The following is a 20,536-nucleotide window of genomic DNA, read 5'->3' as shown; positions in this document are numbered from 1 at the left end:
AATAGCACCTGCACACAATCTTAAGACCTTCAGCAGCCTTTCAGGAAAGCTATGCATTTTCACTGTGTTGACCTCATAAGTTTCTTCATTCAGTATTTGACTTATTAGTCAACAAATTTGGTAAAAGGCTAAATGGGCCTTCAGTGTAATATACTTCATTAGTTCATCATCTCTCTGTTGTTGTTTTTTTCCATGTCTCTTTTCTCAGATACAAGGGAAGGTGTTGAAATTATGTAGTATCTATTTCAAGCATTGTGGTTATTACTGGAAATTAACAGTCACGACCACATTGCAAATGTAATATACATCCTGAAACAATTGGAACCTGAATTCATAATCTTCCAGAATATTAACTAGATGTGGTTCTTTCAAGCATGCAGTAACCAAAAGACTGGTACGGTGGACCAGTAAGCAAGGAACCACACTTTAGAATGATCCAAAGCTGGGTTTGCATACTTGTTTTACCAATGATGGACTTATGATCTTGGGTAAGTTTTACTCTTCTTGAGCCTTGATTGCCTTATTTGGAAAATGGAGATATTAATGCCAACTTTATTGGATGACTTCAAGGATTAAAGAAAGGGGGACATTCATAGTGAAAAGTCAAAGCTTAGTGCACTTTCATTCTAGGGGAGCAAAACCCAGATTTAAGATTCAATCCCACTTTATAGTGTCCACAGTCATCATAGGAAATCTCTAGAAATTTCTCAAACAAAAATACTTTTATTCAATCTTCACTTCATAAATTAATATTAGAGTTAGAAAATCTATGAGTTGGATAAGATTGGTTGAGCTCCTGCCAAATTCAAACATCCCAGAGTACAAATTGCACAGAAACTTCTCTGGCCAAACTATTTTTTATTAATGGTCTACACTGGGTTGTAAGATCAGAATCTTTGGTTCAAAATGAAAGTGACATGGGCCTGCTCAAATAAATAACATTTCCCTTTGCCACTAGTTCATTTGTTAAGAATGACAAAGCTTATTTACCTTTGTGTGGGCTGACCCATATAAATCCAGCAACAGCAAATATAAAGTATGTCTTTGTATTTTCACACTAATGGTACTGAAAAGTTGTCAAACATTCTTTCATGTTTTTTTTTTACAAAGACACTTGTAATTCTGTTATTGCTTATGGCTAAAAACTGTGGCTATAATAGATAAGAAGAGAAGGGTGCAAGAAAAGATGTGCATAGGAGAGAAGACATTTTACACCTTACCAATACATAAACACTGACATTCTATCATGACTCCATTTTAATCTCTACCTAACCACAGACATGTTCCTTTAAATAAATGGGACATCAAACTAAAAAGCTTTTGCACAGCTAAAGACAATATAAACAAAATAAAAAGACAAACCAAGCAATGGGGAACATATTTGCCAATATATCTGATAAGCAGTTAATAACCAGAATTTATAAAGAACTTGTAAAACTCAACACCAGAAAGACAAACAATCCAATTAAAAAATAGGCAAAAGAAATGAATAGACTCTTCTCCAAAGAGGACATACAGATGACCAATAGGCAGATGAAAAAATGTTCAACATCACTAATCATTAGAGAAATGCAAATTAAAATCACAATGAGATACCACCTCACACCTGTCAGAATGGTGCTCATTAACAAAACAACACATAATGAGTGCTGGTGAGGGTGTGAAAAAAGGGAACTCTCCTGCACTGCTGGTGAAAATGCAGACTGGTGCAGCCACTATGGAAAACAGTATGGAGATTCCTCAAAAAATTAAAAATGGAACTTCCTTTTGTCCTAGCCATCCCACTTTTAGGAATATATCCTAAGAACATCAAATCACTGATTAAAAAAAGAAATGCACCCCCATGTTCATGGCAGCATTGTTTACAATAGCAAAGATCTGGAAACAGCCCAAGTGTACACCAGTGGATGAGTGGATTAAAAAGCAGTGGTACATATACAAAATAGAATACTATGAGGCCATGAAAAAGAAGGACATTTTACCTTTTGCAACAACATGGATGGACCTGGAAACTGTTATTTTAAGTGAAATAAGCCAGGCAGAGAAAGAAAAATATTATATGACCTCACGCATTTGAGGAATCCAATAAACAATGTGAACTGAGGAACTGAATAGAGGCAAAGGAAGGATCAAAGGTACCAGAGGAAAATTGGACAGAGGGAAAGGGAATGAAAGGATGGAATCAGAGAAGGGAAAGAGATTAGTGAAATTATAGATACATAACATAACATTATAGAGAGCAAAAAAGCAAATTCTGGAGGGAAAGGGGGCTTTGAGGAGAGGGAGCAAGGGTGATGTTGAGGGGAACATGGGGGTGGGGGGATATATTTGGTGGGACACTTGAATCTATGTAAACACAATAAATTTAAATCAATTAAAAATAAAAAATAAAATAAACTTTTAGAACATAATAAAATAAAATAAACTTTCATGTTTGAAGTTAAGTTAGTTACAATTGACGCCCATTCTGAAATAATTAGTCTGATTCTTGGCATAGTCCTCTAGAATAGATTTATCTTCTCATTCTAGCGTCTTTCTTGTTGTTGTCTTGTTTAGTTTTTATTTTATAATCATAAACTTAACTGCAATCCAGCTAGACTTGGAAAGGATAAGAAAAATATAAAACTCAATGAATTTTGATGGGAGCACACATTATAGAACATTCTAAGCAGAGGTATAGGGGTGCTCTCCTGAGCTACAGAAAAAAATGGTCTGATGGATAAAATAAAATGCAAGTGAAATAGACTTGTCTACAGTCAGCAGTGGTGATCTTTTTGCTGGTCTTGCTATTTCTGGGCCCAAAATGCTCCATGATTATCTCAATGTCCATACCTTTTTTCAACTGGCCAAAAAACCACATGCTTGTCATCCAACCATTCAGTCTTGGAAGTGCAGATGAAAAACTGGAACCATTTGTTTTGGGTTCAGCATTTGCCATGGACAAGATGCCATAACCTGGGAGTCAAGATAGCCACAGAGTAAGCAGATGCACCAACTCCCACTTCCCAGAGCCAAGGTAGATTTCAACTTAAATCTGAGAACACTCATTGTGAAAGACAAACTTTGGACTGAACTAGGAGGATCCTACAACCAAGACGACCAAAGAACCCATGCTGAATCTGGTAAGAGGAGCGGAGACGCAGAGAAGGCTATCCCGCTCCCAGGGAACAGGGACCAGTGTGGCACCCAGGAGGAATTTACATGAAGGGGAGGGCTGTCCAGTGAGTAGCAGGTCCTTATACCCCAAAAAATTCAAACCTAGAGCCCTGAAGCCAGGAAGGGGTTGATGGACTATATTTGGCTGAGAAAAAAAAAGCCTGGATACAGTCTAAGAGAAGGGGGCAGGATTCTTAGACGCAGGCTTTGTATTAAAGTAAATGCATGGAGAGCCTTGCTCACAGCTACTTTTCCAGAGCTCCAGAAGGATACTCTAACCCCTGGACTGAGTCACTCCCCAAATTTAAAGTGAACCAATATCACCAGCAAAGGAAAGAAAATGCCCCCTCCACCAGAGACTCCCTTACCCTAGCTGAAACAAGGGCAGTTAGAGCCAGGTGCTATATTAGGGACACAAATAGGGAGTACAGAGGTCTATGCCACACCACCAACTGCACTGCTGAGTGCTCACCCCAGGCAGACAGGTTGGAGGCGGCAGGACATGGCTGTGGTTTGAGCAAAAAAGTGCAAGCTGCCCCACAACCACCATAGCTATTGGGGAAGCCTAGGCACGCGCACACCCCTGTGCCTTCAGTGGCCTGCCCTAGGCAAACAAGGAGGTCTGAGAATCAATGGAGGGGTAGCACGTGGGCATGAACAGGCCGGCCAGCGAGGGTAGAGCTCGCCTGGCAGCCGCAGGGACTCTGGCAGACGTACAAACCAGCAGTGACCAAAGGCTGGGTGTGTTTTTTGCAGTGATCCAAGCAGAGGAAGAGCCTCAGTGGCAACAGAGTGGGAAAGCATATGCGTGCGAGTCCACCAGCGACGTCGAAACTTGCACCAGCTACTGCAGGAATCCAGGCAGCTGCACTAACCTCCTTAGGGTATGGACATGCTCCCAGCAGTAACGTCAGCACCAGAGACCTAGGTGAAGATCCAAGAGGGCTAGTGCAATTCATGAGGCTGCAGCTGAGAGCTGAGCCAAAGCATTCCAGGAGGCGGTCCAGGTAGGCGTGTGGGCAGCAACAGTCATGGAGGTGGGCTGGAGCCAGCAGCACCTGAACCCAAAAGCTCTGGGCAGCAACAGTAGTAGTGGCTGGGTAGAGAGACCACAAAATGGGAGCTAAAATGTCTGGATAGAAAAACACCTGAGGCGAAGAAGTAAGCCACATCTAGTACCATACCTAATCACTGAATTATAGTACTGAGCCCAACAAGTAGCCAGCAATAAAAGACAACAGAAAGTGGAGTTTAGGGGAACTTGAACTTTTTTTTTGTATTTTTCTGAAGCTGGAAATGGGGAGAGACAGTCAGACAGACTCCCGCATGCGCCCGACCGGGATCCACCCGGCACGCCCACCAGGGGCGATGCTCTGCCCACTAGGGGGCGATGCTCTGCCCCTCCAAGGGGCCGGTCTGCCATGACCAGAGCCACTCTAGCGCCTGGGGCAGAGGCCAAAGAGCCATCCCCAGCGCCCGGGCCATCTTTGCTTCAATGGAGCCTTAGCAGCGGGAGGGGAAGAGAGAGACAGAGAGGAAGGGGGGTGGAGAAGCAAATGGGCTCTTCTCCTATGTGCCCTGGCCGGGAATCGAACCCAGGTCCCCGCACACCAGGCTGATGCTCCACTGCTGAGCCAACCGGCCAGGGCAAGGAACTCGAACTTTTAAAGTAACTTTTCCCAGGCCAAGAGTAGATAAAAGCAAGCCTAGGAGTGCAGCTGATATTCACAACAGCACCTGGACCCAGAAGAGATAGCCACAAGATCCAGATAACCTGTAGCTCCCAAATAGTGGATAAGAACCAGTCACAGGCAGTGTCCCCCATGGGTCTCCCCCAGGTCCCAGTCAGGGAAGTCCAGGCCAACACAGACAAAATGAGAAGACAAAGAAGTGCAATTCAAATGACTCAACAAGAGAAACTCTCAGAAAAAGAGCTGAGTGAGATGGATATAAGCAAACTACCGGAGGAAGAGTTTAGAATAATAATTAATAGAATGCTTAAAGATCTTAGAACAACAATGGAAGGTCACAATGTGCACATAAATAAATAACAAGTATTAAAAAAGACATTGAAATAATAAAGAAGAACCAATCAGAAATGACAAATACAATATCTGAAATGAAGACTATACCAGAAGCAATTAATAGCAGGCTAGATGAAGCAGAGGATTGAATTAGCAATTTAGAAGACAAGGTAAATGAAAACATGGAGCAGTAAAAAGAAAAGAGAATGAAAAAATCTGAGGAACCCTAAGAGAGCTGTGTGACAATCTAAAGAGAAACAACATCTACATGATAAGAATCCCTGAAGAAGAGAAAGAACAAGGGTTAGAAACCTTGTTCAATCAAATCATAGCAGAAAACTTCCCTAAGTTGAGGCAGGAAAATGTCACACAAATTCGAGAAACACAAAGAAATCCACACCAAGACACATCATAATTAAAACAGCAAAGCTAAGAGATAAAGAGAAAAGATTAAAAGCTGCTAGAGAAAAAAGGCTATCACCTACAAAGGAGCCCCCATAAGGATGACATCTGACTTCTCAACAGAAACACTCAAAGCCAGAAGGGAATGGCAAGAAATATTCAAAGTAATGCAGAACAGGAGTCTACAACCAAGACTACTTTATCCAGCAAGGCTACCTTTTAAAATCAAAGGAGAAATAAAAACCTTCCCAGACAAAAAAAAAAAACAAAAAAACTCAAGAAATTCATTACAACCAAATCGAGGCTGCAAGAAATGTTAAGGGACTTGCTGTAAACAAAACAAAGGGGAAAAAGAACACAGCAAAAGAGGAATATAGCTTTAAAGAACAAAATAGCAATAAACAACTACATATCAATAATAACCTTAAATGTAAATGGATTAAATGATCCAATCAAAAGACATAGAGTAGCTGCATAGATTAAAAAAACAGGACCCAGCCCTGGCCAGTTGGCTCAGTGGTAGAGCATCAGCCTGGTGTGTGGAAGTCCCAGGTTCGATTTCCTGCCAGAGCACACAGGAGAGGCGCCCATCTGCTTCTCCACTCCTCCCCCTCTCCTTCCTCTCTGTCTCTCTCTTCCCCTCACACAGTTGAGGCTCCATTGGAGCAAAAGATGGCCCGGGGGCTGGGGATGGCTCCTTGGCCTCTGCCTCAGGTGTTGCAGTGGCTCTGGTCACGACAGAGCGATGCCCCGTATGGGCAGGCCATCCCCCCCTGGTGGGCATGCCAGGTGGATCCCGGTCGGGTGCATGTGGGAGTCTGTCTGACTGGTCCCTGTTTCCAGCTTCAGAAAAATACAAAAAAAAGAAACAAAAAAAAACAGGACCCATACATATGCTGTCTACAAGAGACCCACATCAAAACAAAAGATGCACATAGACTAAAGGTAAAAGGATGGAAAAAAATATTTCATGGAAATGAAATAAAAAGGTGGTTTAGCAATACGATATATCAGACAAAATGGACTTTAAAACAAAGAATATACTAAGACATAAAAAAGGTCATTACATAATGATAAAGGCTGCAATCCAACAGAAGGATATAACAATTGTAAATATGTACGCATCTAATATAGGAGCACCTAAATATATAAAGCAAACTTTGATGGATATAAAGGGCAAGATCAACAGCAACATCATAATAGTAGGAGACTTCAATACCCCATTAACATCACTAGATAGATCCTTAAGAAAGAAAATTAACAAAGAAACAGCAGATTTTTTTTTGTATTTTTCTGAAGCTGGAAACGGGGAGAGACAGTCAGACAGACTTTCGCATGTGCCTGACCGGGATCCACTTGGCACGCCCACCAGGGGCGATGCTCTGCCCACCAGGGGGCGATGCTCTGCCCCTCTGGGGCATCGCTCTGCCGTGACCAGAGCCGCTCTAGCGCCTGGGGCAGAGGCCAAGGAGCCATCCCCAGTGCCCAGGCCATCTTTGCTCCAATGGAGCCTTGGCTGCAGGAGGGGAAGAGAGAGACAGAGAGGAAGGGGAGGGTGGAGAAGCAAATGGGCACATCGCCTATGTGCCCTGGCCGGGAATCGAACCCGGGTCCCCCACACACCAGGCCGACACTCTACCGCTGAGCCAACCAGGCAGGGCCGAAACAGCAGATTTAGAGGACACACTACATCAACTCGATTTAATAAATATCTTTAGAACCTTTTATCATAAAGCAGCAGAATATACGTTCCTTTCAAGTGCTCATGGTACATTCTCTAGGATAGACCATATGTTAGGACACAAAAGCAGGCTCAACAAACTTAAGAAGATTGAAATCATATCAACCATTTTCTCTGACAACAATGGCATGAAACTAGAAATCAACCACAACAGAAAAACTGAAAAATACTCAAACATATGAAAACTAAATAGCATGTTATTAAATAACAAATGGGTTAATGTGAAATCAAAGAAGAAATAAAAAAATTAGAAACAAATGATAATGAACATATAACAACTCAAAATCTATGGGACACAGCAAAAGCAGTACTGAAAAGGAAGTTCATAGCACTACATGCATTCCTTAAGAAGCTTGAAAAAGCTCAAATAAACAACCTAACTCTACATCTAAGAGAATTAGAAAAAGAACAGCAAGTAAGGCCCAGAGGTAGTATAAGGAAGAAAATAATAAAAATCACAGTAGAAACAAATGACATAGAGGCTAAACAAACAATACAGAGGGTCAATGAAACCAACAGCTGGTTCTTTGAAAGGCTAAAGAAGATTGATGAACCTTTAACGAGACCCACCAAAAAAAGAAGAGAAAGGACTCAAATAAATAAAATTAGAAATGAGAGTGCAAAAATAACAATTGACACAACAGAAATACAAAATACTGTAAGAAAATACTATGAAGAACTGTATGCCAAAAAACTAAACAACCTAGGTGAAATGGAAAAATTTTTTGAAACATACAATCTTCCAAATATCAATCTGGAAGAATCAAAAAACCTAAACAGACCTATTACAACAAATGAGATTGAAACAGTTATCAAAAAGCTCCCTCCCAGCCCCCCCCTCAGAGCCTGATGTCTTCACTGGTGAATTCTACCAAGTATTCAAAGAAGAACTAACTCCTATCTTTCTCAAGCTGTTTCAAAAAAATTCAAGAGAAAGGAACACCTTCAAGTTCCTTTTATGAGGCGAGCATAGTTCTGATTCCAAAACTAGGCACAGACAACACAAAGAAAGAAAATTACAGACCAATATCCCTGATGAATTTAGATGCTAAAATTCTCAACAACATATTAGCAAACCAGATCCAGCAATACATAAAAATATCATACATCATGATCAAATGGGATTTATTCTGGTGAGGTAAGGATGGTACAACATTCGCAAATCAATCAATGTGATTCACCACATAAACAAAAGGAAGGAGAAAAAACACATGATAATTTCAATAGATGCAGAATAAGCATTTGATAAAATACAGCACAATTTATGATCAGAACTCTTAGTAAAGTGGGAATATAGGGAACATACCTCAACATGATAAAGGCCATCTATGACAAACCCACAGCCAACATCATAATTAATGGACAAAAATTAAAAGCAATTCCCCTAAAATCAGGAACAAGGCAGGAATGCCCCCTTTACCACTCTTATTGAAAATAGTACTGGAAGTCCGAGCCACACCAATCAGACAAGAAGAAAAAATAAAAGGCATTCAAGTTGGAAAAAAAGAAGTAAAACTATCGTTGTTTGCAGATGATATAATATTATATATAGAAAACCCTAAACTCTCAGTCAAAAAACTACTGGACCTTATAAACGAATTCAGCAAGGTGGCAGGGTATAAAATTAATACACAGAAATTAAAGAAATTTTTATACACTAACAATAAAATGTCAGAAAAAGAAATTAAGTAAACAATCCCCTTCATTATTGCAACAACAACAACAAAAAAAAGTACATAGGAGTAAATTTAACCCAGGAGGTTAAACAAGTGTACTCAGAAGATTATAAAATATTGATAAAAGAAATCAAGGAAGACACAAAAAAAATGGAAGCATATACCGTGTTCATGGTTAGGAAGAATAAACATTATTAAAATGCCTATATTACCCAAAGCTATTTACAAATTCAATGGAATACCAATTAAAATACCAATGACATACCTCAAAGATATAGAACACATACTCCAAAAATTTATATGGAACCAAAAGACAACACAAATAGCCTCAGCAATCTTGAAAAAGAAAAATAAAGTGGGAGGTATCACACTTCATGATATCAGGTTATACTACAAGGCTATTGTACTCAAAACAGCTTGGTACTGGCATAAGAACAGGCATACAGATCAATGGAACAGAACGGAGAAACCAGAAATAAATTTTCACCTTTATGGACCAAATTGATATTTGACAAAGAAAGTAAGAGCTTACAATGGAGTAAAGACAGTCTCTTTAACAAATGGTGTTGAAAAAATTGGACAGCAACCTGCAAAAAAATGAAACTAGACCACCAACTTACACCATTCACAAAAATAAACTTAAAATAGATAAAATAATTAAATGTAAGCCTTGAAACCATAAGCATCCTAGAGAAAAACATAGGAAGTAAGCTCACTGATATCTATCGCAGCAATATATTAGCTGATTTATCTCCACAGGCAAATGAAATCAAAGACAGGATAAACAAATGGGACCATATCATACTAAAAAGCTTTTGCATAGACAACACCAAGCCTAGACTCAACCAGCTCTACAAAGAAAACACCCAGACACCCAGGCACAATGAAAAGACAAAGAAGTGCAGTTCAAATAAAACGACAAGAGAGACCTTCAGGAGATGAACTGAGTGATATGGAAATAATCAAACTTCCAGATGCGGACTTTAAAATAATGATTGTAAGGATGCTTAGGAATCTTAGAACAACAATGGATGGTCATCACAAACACCTAAATAAAGAAATAGCAAGTATAATAAAGGATATTAAAATATTTTAAAAGAATCAGTCGGAGATGACAAATACAAAATCAGAAATGAAGACCACAATGGAAGGAATAAAAAACAGGATAGATGGAGCTGAGGATCAAATCAGTGAGTTGGAGGACAACTGAAATGAAGGCATAAAAGCAGAGAAGAAAAAAGAAAAGAGACTCAGAAAGTCTGAGGAAACTCTTAGAGACCTCTGTGATAACATAAAAACAAATAACATCCGCATCATAGGGGTTCTTAAAGAAGAAGAGGAAGAAAAAAGGACAGAGGCTTTATTAATCATATCATAGCTGAAAGCTTCCCTAAATTAATGCAGGAGAAACTCTCAAAAATTCAAGAAGCACAGAGAACTCCACTAAAAAGAAACCCAAAGAAACTTGCACCAAGACACATCATAATTAAAATATGAAAGCTAAGTGATAAAGAGAAAATATTAAAAGCTGTAAGAGAAAAAAAGACTATCACCTACAAAGGAGCCCCCATAAGGATGACATCAGACTCCTCAACAGAAACACTTGAAGCCAGAAGGGAATGGCAAGAAATATTCAAAGTAATGCAGAACAAGAACCTACAACTAAGATTACTTTATCCAGCAAGGCTATCATTAAAAATTGAAGGAGAAATAAAAAGTTTCCCAGACAAAAAAAAAAACTCAAGGAATTCATGACAACCAAACCAATGCTGCAGGAAATGTTAAGGGGCACGGTGTAAACAGATCAAAATGGGAAAAGAAAATAGCAATGGAGGAATACAGCTTTAAAGAATAAAAATGGCAATAAAAAATGACATGTCAATAATAACCTTAAGGAGAGACAAGATGGCGCTGGAGTAGGCGAACGTACCAGCATCTACCTCCCAGAACCAATGTGGATTACAAACTAATTTTATGAACTATCAACTGGAAAAACCAACTTTGGACTAAACTAAAAGGACTCTTCAACCCAGGAACGCTGAAGAAGCCACCCAGAGACTGGTAGGAAAAGCAGAAACATGGAGAGGGCTGCCCAGCTTCTCGGAGCGAACGGCAGCAGGGAGAGACTCACGTGGCGGGAAGTGAGTTTAGCAGAGGGGAAAGGGCCCTGAGCCCCAGGAACAAAGCCCCAGCCTGCAGCCCCAGAGCCCAGAAGAAGCATAAGGACAGTATTTAGCTGGAAACAAGTCAGGATACTGTTTTTGAGAGAGTCTGATTTCTCAGACCCAGGATCCTTCTTAAAGGGACCATGCAGAACATCTCTCTCACAAACACTCACCCGAGGCTCCTGGAGACGGAGGGAGAGGGTAGAGAACCACAGTAACAGGAAAAGAGTGCAATCTAGGAGTCATAGGGAGAAACATTTTTGGGAGATAGCCACTCTAACCCCTGGGACGAGTCACTCCCCAAAGCTGAAGTGAATATTTCCCCCGGAAACAGCAATACCAGCAAAGGGAAGCAGGAGAGCAGCCAAACAAGCTCCCCCGCGGCATTCAGAGCAGAGTCGCATAGAAGGAGGGAGCTTTCGGGTCTACGGTAGTGAGTCTTAGGATCCGAGCTGCAACGCCCCCACCCACACAGCTGAGGGCACACCGGAGAGCGGGCGGCAGCGGGAGACAAAAGCGCGGTTCTGCTGGCAGGGGCGGAAGCCGGCTGGCCACCAGTGGGCTCAGGTGTGAGCTCAATCTTGCCCGGCTAGGGAGAAGGGGGCGTGCAAAAGCGGCTAAGCTCAGCTGCCAGCAGCCTGTAATCCAGCCTCCGGGAGAAGGGCAGGAAACCCAGAAAGGGTAGAAACCAGCCCCGGAGCAAGGGCAGAGGAGCACATCCCTGCCCCACCTGTGCAACCCAGGCTTGTGGTCTGACTTGGTAGCAGGCTCCTCCCGTGGGGGTGGAGCCAAAAGCCCAGAAGAGGCGGAGTTCCGCTACGAAGCTGAGCTTGGGCACGCAGCCTTTCCTGGTGGTAGAGCCAAGGCTAGCAGCTGTTCCTTGAGTGGGATCATCCTGCAAAGGCAGGGTGAAAGCTCGGAAACAGGCGGAGACCCGCAGCTGAGCAAAGGTGCTCGCCAGTGCCCTCAGGACCGAGCATAACATCACACACAAGGGCGGGGCAAAGGCCAAGGCCACCAACCCTTGTGCACCCGAGCACGTGATCACAGCCACTCTCGTGAAGAGAAAATGCGGAGGCAGAGAAATACAACACAAATAAACCAAGAGAAATCCCCAGAAAAGGACCTAAGTGAATCAGATATAACCAAATTACCAAATGCAGAGATTAAAATAACAATTGTTAGGATGCTCAAAGATATTAGAACCACCATAGATGGCCATTAAAAACCTAAATAAAGAGATAACAAATATAAAAAAGGACATTGAAATAATAAAAAAGAATCAGACAGAAATGACAAATACAATATCTGAAATAAAGAATACAATGGAAGGAATTAAAAGCAGGATGGATGAAGCACAGAATCGAATCAGTGAGTTAGAGGACACAATAAATAAAGGCACAAAAGCAGAGCAGAAAAAAGAAAAGAGACTCAAAAAGTCTGAGGAAACTCTAAGAGAGCTCTGTGACAACATGAAGAGAAATAACATCCGCATCATAGGGGTTCCTGAAGAAGAAGAGAAAGAACAAGGGATAGAGACTTTGTTCAAACATATTATAGCGGAAAACTTCTCCCAATTAAGGCAGGAAAATATTTCACATGTTCAGGAAGCACAGAGAACTCCATTAAGGAGAAATCCAAAGAAACCAACACCAAGACACATCATAATTAAATTACCAAAGCTAAAAGATAAAGAGAAAATATTAAAAGCTGCTAGAGAAAAAAAGATAATCACCTACAAAGGAGCCCCCATAAGGATGACTTCTGACTTCTCAACAGAAACACTTGAGGCCAGAAGGGAATGGCAAGAAATATTCAAAGTAATGCAGAACAAGAACCTACAACCAAGACTACTTTATCCAGCAAGGCTATCATTTAAAATTGAAGGAGAAATAAAAAGCTTTACAAACAAAAAAAAACTAAAGGATTTCACTACAACCAAACCAAGACTGCAAGAAATGCTAAGGGACCTGTTGTAAACAGATCAAAGGAAAAAAATAATATAGCAAAAGAGAAAAACAGTTTTAAAGAAAAAAAAATGGCAATAAACAATTACATATCAGTAATAACCTTAAATGTTAATGGATTAAATGATCCGATCAAGAGACATAGGGTAGCTGCGTGGATAAGAAAACAGGACCCATACATATGCTGTCTACAAGAGACACACCTTAAATCAAAAGATGCACACAGACTGAAGATAAAAGGATGGAAAAAAATATTTCACGCAAATGGAAATGAAAAAAAAAGCTGGGGTAGCAATACTTATATCAGACAAAATGGACTTTAGAACAAAGACCATAGTTAGAGATATAGAAGGTCACTACATAATGATAAAGGGAGCAATACAAAAAGAAGATGTAGGCCCTGGCCGGTTGGCTCAGCGGTAGAGCGTCGGCCTAGCGTGCGGAGGACCCGGGGTTCGATTCCCGGCCAGGACACACAGGAGAAGCGCCCATTTGCTTCTCCACCCCTCCGCACGCTTTCCTCTCTGTCTCTCTCTTCCCCTCCCGCAGCCAAGGCTCCATTGGAGCAGAGATGGCCCGGGCGCTGGGCATGGCTCTGTGGCCTCTGCCTCAGGCGCTAGAGTGGCTCTGGTCGCAATATGGCGACGCCCAGGATGGGCAGAGCATCGCCCCCTGGGGGGCAGAGCACCGCCCCTGGTGGGCGGGCCGGGTGGATCCCGGTCGGGCGCATGCGGGAGTCTGTCTGACTGTCTCTCCCTGTTTCCAGCTTCAGAAAAATGAAAAAAAAAAAAAAAAAACAAAAAAAAACAAAAAGAAGATGTAACCATTATAAATATCTACGCACCTAATATAGGAGCAGCTAAATATATAAAGCAGACTTTGATAGACTTAAAGGGCGAGATCAACAGCAATACTATAATAGTAGGAGATTTTAATACCCCATTAACATCATTAGATAGGTCCTCAAGAAAGAAAATTAACAAAGAAACAGCAGACTTAAAGGACATATTAGATGAACTCGATTTAATAGATATCTTCAGAACTTTTCACCCTAAAAGAGCAGAATATACATTCTTTTCAAGCGCCCATGGGACATTCTCTAGAATAGACCACATGTTAGGGCACAAAAGCAGGCTCAACAAATTTAAGAAGACTGAAATCATATCGAACACTTTCTCTGATCACAATGGCATTAAACTAGAAATCAAACACAATAGAAAAATTGAAAAACATTCAAACACTTGGAAACTAAATAGCACGTTATTAACAATGAATGGGTTAACATTGAGATCAAAGAAGAAATTTAAAAATTCCTAGAAACAAACGATAATGAGCATACATCAACTCAAAATTTATGGGACACAGCAAAAGCAGTCCTGAGAGGGAAGTTTATAGCATTACAGGCATACCTCAAGAATCTAGAAAAAGCTCAAATTAACAACTTAACCCTGCATCTAAAAGAACTAGAAAAAGAACAGCAAGTAAAGCCCAGAGCTAGTAGAAGGAAGGAAATAATAAAGATCAGAGCAGAAATAACTGACATAAAGGCTAAAGAAACAATACAGAGGATCAATAAAACCAGGAGCTGGTTCTTTGAAAAGGTAAACAAGATCGATGAAACTTTAACAAGACTCACCAAGAAAAAAAGAGAGAGGACTCAAATAAAATTAGAAACGAGAGTGGAGAAATAACAACTGACACAACAGAAATACAAAATATTGTAAGAAAATACTATGAAGAACTGTACGCCAAAAAACTAGACAACCTAGATGAAATGGACAAATTCCTTGAATCATATAATCTTCCAAAAATCAATCTGGAAGAATCAGAAAACCTAAACAGACCAATTACAACAAATGAGATTGAAACAGCTATCAAAAAACTCCCAAAAAAGAAAAGTCCTGGGCCTGATGGCTTCACAAGTGAATTCTACCAAATATTCAAAGAAGAACTAACTCGTATCCTTCTCAAGCTATTTCAAAAAATTCAAGAGGAAAGAAGACTTCCAAACTCCTTTTATGAGGCGAGTATAATTCTGATTCCAAAACCAGGCAAAGACAACACAAAAAAAGAAAATTATAGGCCAATATCCCTGATGAACTTAGATGCAAAAATCCTCAATAAAATATTAGCAAACCGGATCCAGCAATATATGGAAAAAATCATACACCATGATCAAGTAGGATTTATTCTTGGGAGGCAAGGCTGGTACAATATTCGCAAATCAATCAATGTGATTCATCACATAAACAAAAGAAAGGAGAAAAACCACATGATAATTTCAATAGATGCAGAAAAAGCATTTGATAAAGTCCAGCACTCATTCATGATCAAAACTCTCAGCAAAGTGGGAATACAGGGAACATACCTCAACATGATAAAGGCCATCTATGACAAACCCACAGCCAACATCATACTCAATGGGCAAAAATTAAAAGCTATCCCCTTAAGATCAGGAACAAGGCAGGGTTGCCCCCTTTCACCACTCTTATTCAACATAGTTCTGGAAGTCCTCGCCACAGCAATCAGACAAGAAAAAGAAATAAAAGGCATCCAAATTGGAAAAGAAGAAGTAAAACTATCATTATTTGCAGATGACATATTGTATATAGAAAACCCTAAAGTTTCAGTCAAAAAACTACTAGACCTGATAAAAGAATTCAGCAAAGTGGCAGGATATAAAATCAATACTCAGAAATCAGAGGCATTTTTATACACTAATAATGAACTGTCAGAAAGAGAAATCAGGGAATCAATCCCCTTTACCATTGCAACCAAAAAAATAAAGTACCTAGGAATAAATCTAACCAAGGAGATTAAAGACTTGTACTCAGAAAATTATAAAACATTGATAAAAGAAATCAGGGAAGATACGAATAAGTGGAGGCATATACCGTGCTCATGGTTAGGAAGAATAAACATCATTAAAATGTCTATATTACCCAAAGCAATTTATAAATTCAATGCAATACCAATGAAAATACCAATAACTTACTTCAAAGACATAGAACACATATTCCAAAAATTTATATGGAACCAAAAAAGAACATGAATAGCCTCACCAATCCTGAAAAGGAAGAAAAAAGCGGGAGGTATCACACTTCCAGATATCAAGTTATATTATAAGGCCATTGTACTCAAAACAGCATGGTACTGGCATAAGAACAGGCACAAAGATCAATGGAACAGAACTAAGAACTCAGAAATAAACCCACAGCTCTATGGACAACTGATATTTGACAAAGGAGGTAACACAATACAATGGAGTAAAGACAGCCTCTTCAACAAATGGTGTTGGGAAAACTGGACAGCTACCTGCAAAAAAATGAAACTAGACCACCAACTTACACCACTCACAAAAATAAACTCAAAATGGATAAAAGACTTGAATGTAAGCCATGAAACCATAAGCATTTTAGAAGAAAACATAGGCAGTAAGCTCTCTGACATCTCTCGCAGCAATATATTTGCTGATTTGTCTCCACAAGCAAGTGAAATAAAAGACAGGATAAACAAATGGGACTTTATCAAACTAAAAAGCTTCTGCACAGCTAAAGACAATAAGAACAGAATAAAAAGACAAACTACACAATGGGAGAATATATTTGACATAGCGTCTGATAAGGGGTTAATAACCAAAATTTATAAAGAACTTGTAAAACTTAATACCAGGAAGACAAACAATCCAATCCAAAAATGGGCAAAAGAAATGAATAGACATTTCTCCAAAGAGGACACACAGATGGCCAATAGGCATATGAAAAAATGTTCAACATCATCAATGATTAGAGAAATGCAAATTAAAACCACAATGAGATATCACCTCACACCAGTCAGAATGGCGCTCATCAATAAAACAACACAGAATAAGTGCTGGCGAGGATGTGGAGAAAAGGGAACCCTCCTGCACTGCTGGTGGGAATGCAGACTGGTGCAGCCACTGTGGAAAACAGTATGGAGATACCTCAAGAAATTAAAAATCGAACTGCCTTTTGACCCAGCTATACCACTGTTAGGAATATACCCCAAGAACACCATAGCACTGTTTGAAAAGAAGAAATGCACCCCCATGTTTATGGCAGCATTGTTCACAATAGCAAAGATTTGGAAACAGCCCAAGTGTCCATCAGAGGATGAGTGGATTAAAAAGCTTTGGTATATATATACTATGGAATACTACTCAGCCATAAGAAATGATGACATAGGATCTTTTACAACAACATGGATGGGCCTTCATAACATTATACTGAGTGAAACAAGTAAATCAGAAAAAACTAAGAACTATATGTTTCCACACATAGGTGGGACATAAAGATGAGACTCAGAGACATGAACAACAGTGTTGGGGTTACAGGGTGGGGGAAGGATAGGGAGGGGGTTGGGGGAGGGGAGGGGCACAAAGATCATGGCTTTTCAGCATTGGCCATATTCCCCCCTTAATCTATAGACAGACAGCAAATATTTACGTATGGTGTTCCCACTATAAAGACTGCTGTCTTAGGGACAAATGCTGACAAACTATTTCAGCAGTTCCTCCTTCTTCAAAGACTTATATGTAAACATAGAGCTCCATGTTTCATAGGACATACTCAAGCTCACTCCAGGCTTCCTGGTGCTTTAGCACAAGGGAATGCCCCCCCCCCTTTTTTTTTCTTTTTTTTTTGTATTTTTTCTTTTATTTATTTATTTTTTGTATATTTCTGAGGATGGGGATGCGGAGGCAAGCAGACAGAATCCTACATGCGCCTGACTGGGATCCACCTGGCATGCCTACCGGGGGGAATGCTCTGCCCATCTGGGATGTTGCTCTGTTGCAACCGGAGTCATTCTAGCAACTGGGGCAGAGGCCATGGGGCCATCCTTAGTGCCCAGGGTGGATTTGCTCCGGTGGAGCCTTGGCTGTGGGCGGGAGGAGAGGGACCGGGAGTGGGGAGATGGGGAGGTGTGGAGAGGTAGATGGGTGCTTCTCCTGTGTGCTCTGGCCGGGAATCGAACCCGGGAATCCTGCACACCAGGCCAATGACTCCGACGGGTCTACCATATCATGCTTTTTACTTAAAAAAAAATTTACATTTCTTTTGAAAGCTGATGAACAGGAGACACCAAATCTACCTTCTTTATTAGATCTAGCTAATAACACTGTTCTGTCTTTTTTCCAAATAGCTCCAGATATATGGAAAAGATTTATATAGGCGGATGGGGATCCTCAAACCCCTCAGCGAGATCTTCTGAGAATGGCTTTTAAGATACCTAGAGGCAGAAAAAGCCCAATAGAGATCAGGGGGAACTACCAGCTTTTAGGATACACCCTTAAAGGCTCCAGCACCCCAAAGGGGTCTCATAGGATGCCATCTGGGTCCTGCTTCAATAGTGGAAAGGAAGGTCATTGAGCTAAAGCCTGCCAGGCTTACACACCTCTGCTGTGAGGAAACAGGGACACTGGAAGGTGGGCTTCCCCCTCACTCCTCTAAGGGAGGGTTCAGTCTCTTCCAGCCCTGCTCCAGACACCTATGACCTAACCTTGCCCAGAATGCTGGGGTTTGCCACTGAAGGCTGAAGGTGCCCAGGGCCGTCGACCGCATCTACGAAACTGTGGACGAGCCTAGGGTATTTCTTCCAAGAAGCAGGTAAACTGATCTCATTTGCACAAGGGCCACTTAACTATGTCTTGCCTGAATAGTCAGGTTCTTTATTCTTCCCTCAAAGATCTCTGTTGTGGGTGTTGATAGTCCTATTTTCTGCTGCTTTGCTTAATATATAGTGTTTCCTTTATTCCTCCTACCTCAATGCCCCACTCATATTTCAGGCTGGGACCTACTCTTAATTTAGAGCTCTCTTTCCTCCTTTTGCCAACTTGTATTATGAATTTACCTTTGCCACCCAGCTTAGTGTATCCCAAGGTTCTCTTTACCAGGCCATAGTCACAGAGCTCCAGGGAAAAGCAACCTGGTCTCAACTCTCCAGGCAGAGGAGAACAGAAGCTCCATATCCATGCATGCTGCAAATGGCTTTTTCCAGTCTACCTGAATCATTACCAGCTAGAAGCAGTGGTCATTGGGACTTGGACATGAGCTGCAAAGTATAGAATGGTGACAACAATTCCAGTGCCATGCGGACTTTTCCTGTGGGGAACTTTCCTGGATTCCTGCTCCCTGTGACAGCTCCTAACAGACTGAACTGTGGTTGGGTTGCATTTTTCAGGGATTTGGCATGGTGATGGGGCCAACTTGGACTTGGGGAACATGTTAAGGACACTACTCATTTATGGATTCTTGCTGTATTGGCCAAGAGTTTGCTTAAAGGCTTTTAATCACTGTAAAAAAAATAGAGGACTAGATGAAGAAGATGGGGCACATATACACCATGGTATATTATTCAGCTAGGAGAAATGGTGACATTGGATCACTTATTGTGGAATGGTGGAGTCTTGGTAGCATTGTGCGGAGTGAAATAAGCGAATCAGAAAAAAACAGGAACTGCAGGATTCCATACATTAGTGGGACATAAAAGCGAGACTGAGAGGCATGAACAGGAGTGTGGTGGCTATGGGGGTTGGGGGGAGGGAAGGAGGGAGAGGGGGAGGGGAGGGGGAGGGGTACAGAGAGAACTGGATGAAGGGTGGCAGAGGACGATCTCTCTTTGGGTGATGGGTATGCAACATAACTAAATGACAAGATAACCTGGAAATGTTTTCTTTGAATGTATGTACCCTGATTTATTGATGTCACCCCATTAAAATAAAAATTTATTTATATATATATAAAAAAATAATAATAACCTTAAATTTAAATGGATTAAATGATCCAATCAAAAGATATAAGATAGCTGCATGGATAAGAAAACAGGACCTGTACATATGCTGTCTAGAAGAGACACACCTTAAAACAAAAGATGCACATAGTTTGAAGGTAAAAGGATGGAAAAAAACATTTCATGCAAATGGAAATGAAAAAAAAAAGCTGCGGTAGCAATACTTGTATCAGACAAAATGGACTTTAAAACAAAGAATATAGTAAGAGATAAAGAAGGCCAATACATAATGATAAAGGGAGCAATCCAACAATTATAAGTATATAAGTATCTACAATATAACAATTATAAGTATCTATGCACCTAATATAGAAGCACGTAAATATATAAAGCAGGCTTTGATGAATATAAAGAGCGAGATCAGCAACAACACTATAATAGTAGAGGATTTTAATATCCCACCAACATCACTAGATAGATCCTCAAGAAAGAAAATTAACAAAGAAACAGCAGACTTAAAGGACACACTAGATCAACTCGATTTAATAGATATCTACATAACCTTTCACCTTAAAGCAGCAGAATATATATTTTTTTCAAGTGCTCTTGGTACATTCTCTAGGATAGACCACATGTTAGGGCACAAAAGTGGTCT

At 40.6% G+C, this 20,536-nt stretch overlaps 1 pseudogene; it reads right to left on the bottom strand.

Moving 5' to 3' along the window:
* Nucleotides 1–2,695: 2,695 nt before the first annotated feature.
* LOC136317325 (peptidyl-prolyl cis-trans isomerase A pseudogene) overlaps nucleotides 2,696–20,536 on the bottom strand; it is a 29,340-nt pseudogene continuing 11,499 nt past the window's right edge.

Source organism: Saccopteryx bilineata, chromosome X, assembly GCF_036850765.1.
Source record: "Saccopteryx bilineata isolate mSacBil1 chromosome X, mSacBil1_pri_phased_curated, whole genome shotgun sequence".
Classification (NCBI taxonomy): Eukaryota; Metazoa; Chordata; class Mammalia; order Chiroptera; family Emballonuridae; genus Saccopteryx; species Saccopteryx bilineata.
The sequence above is the reverse complement of the archived record's forward strand: the minus strand, read 5'-3'. Positions and strand labels throughout refer to the sequence as shown.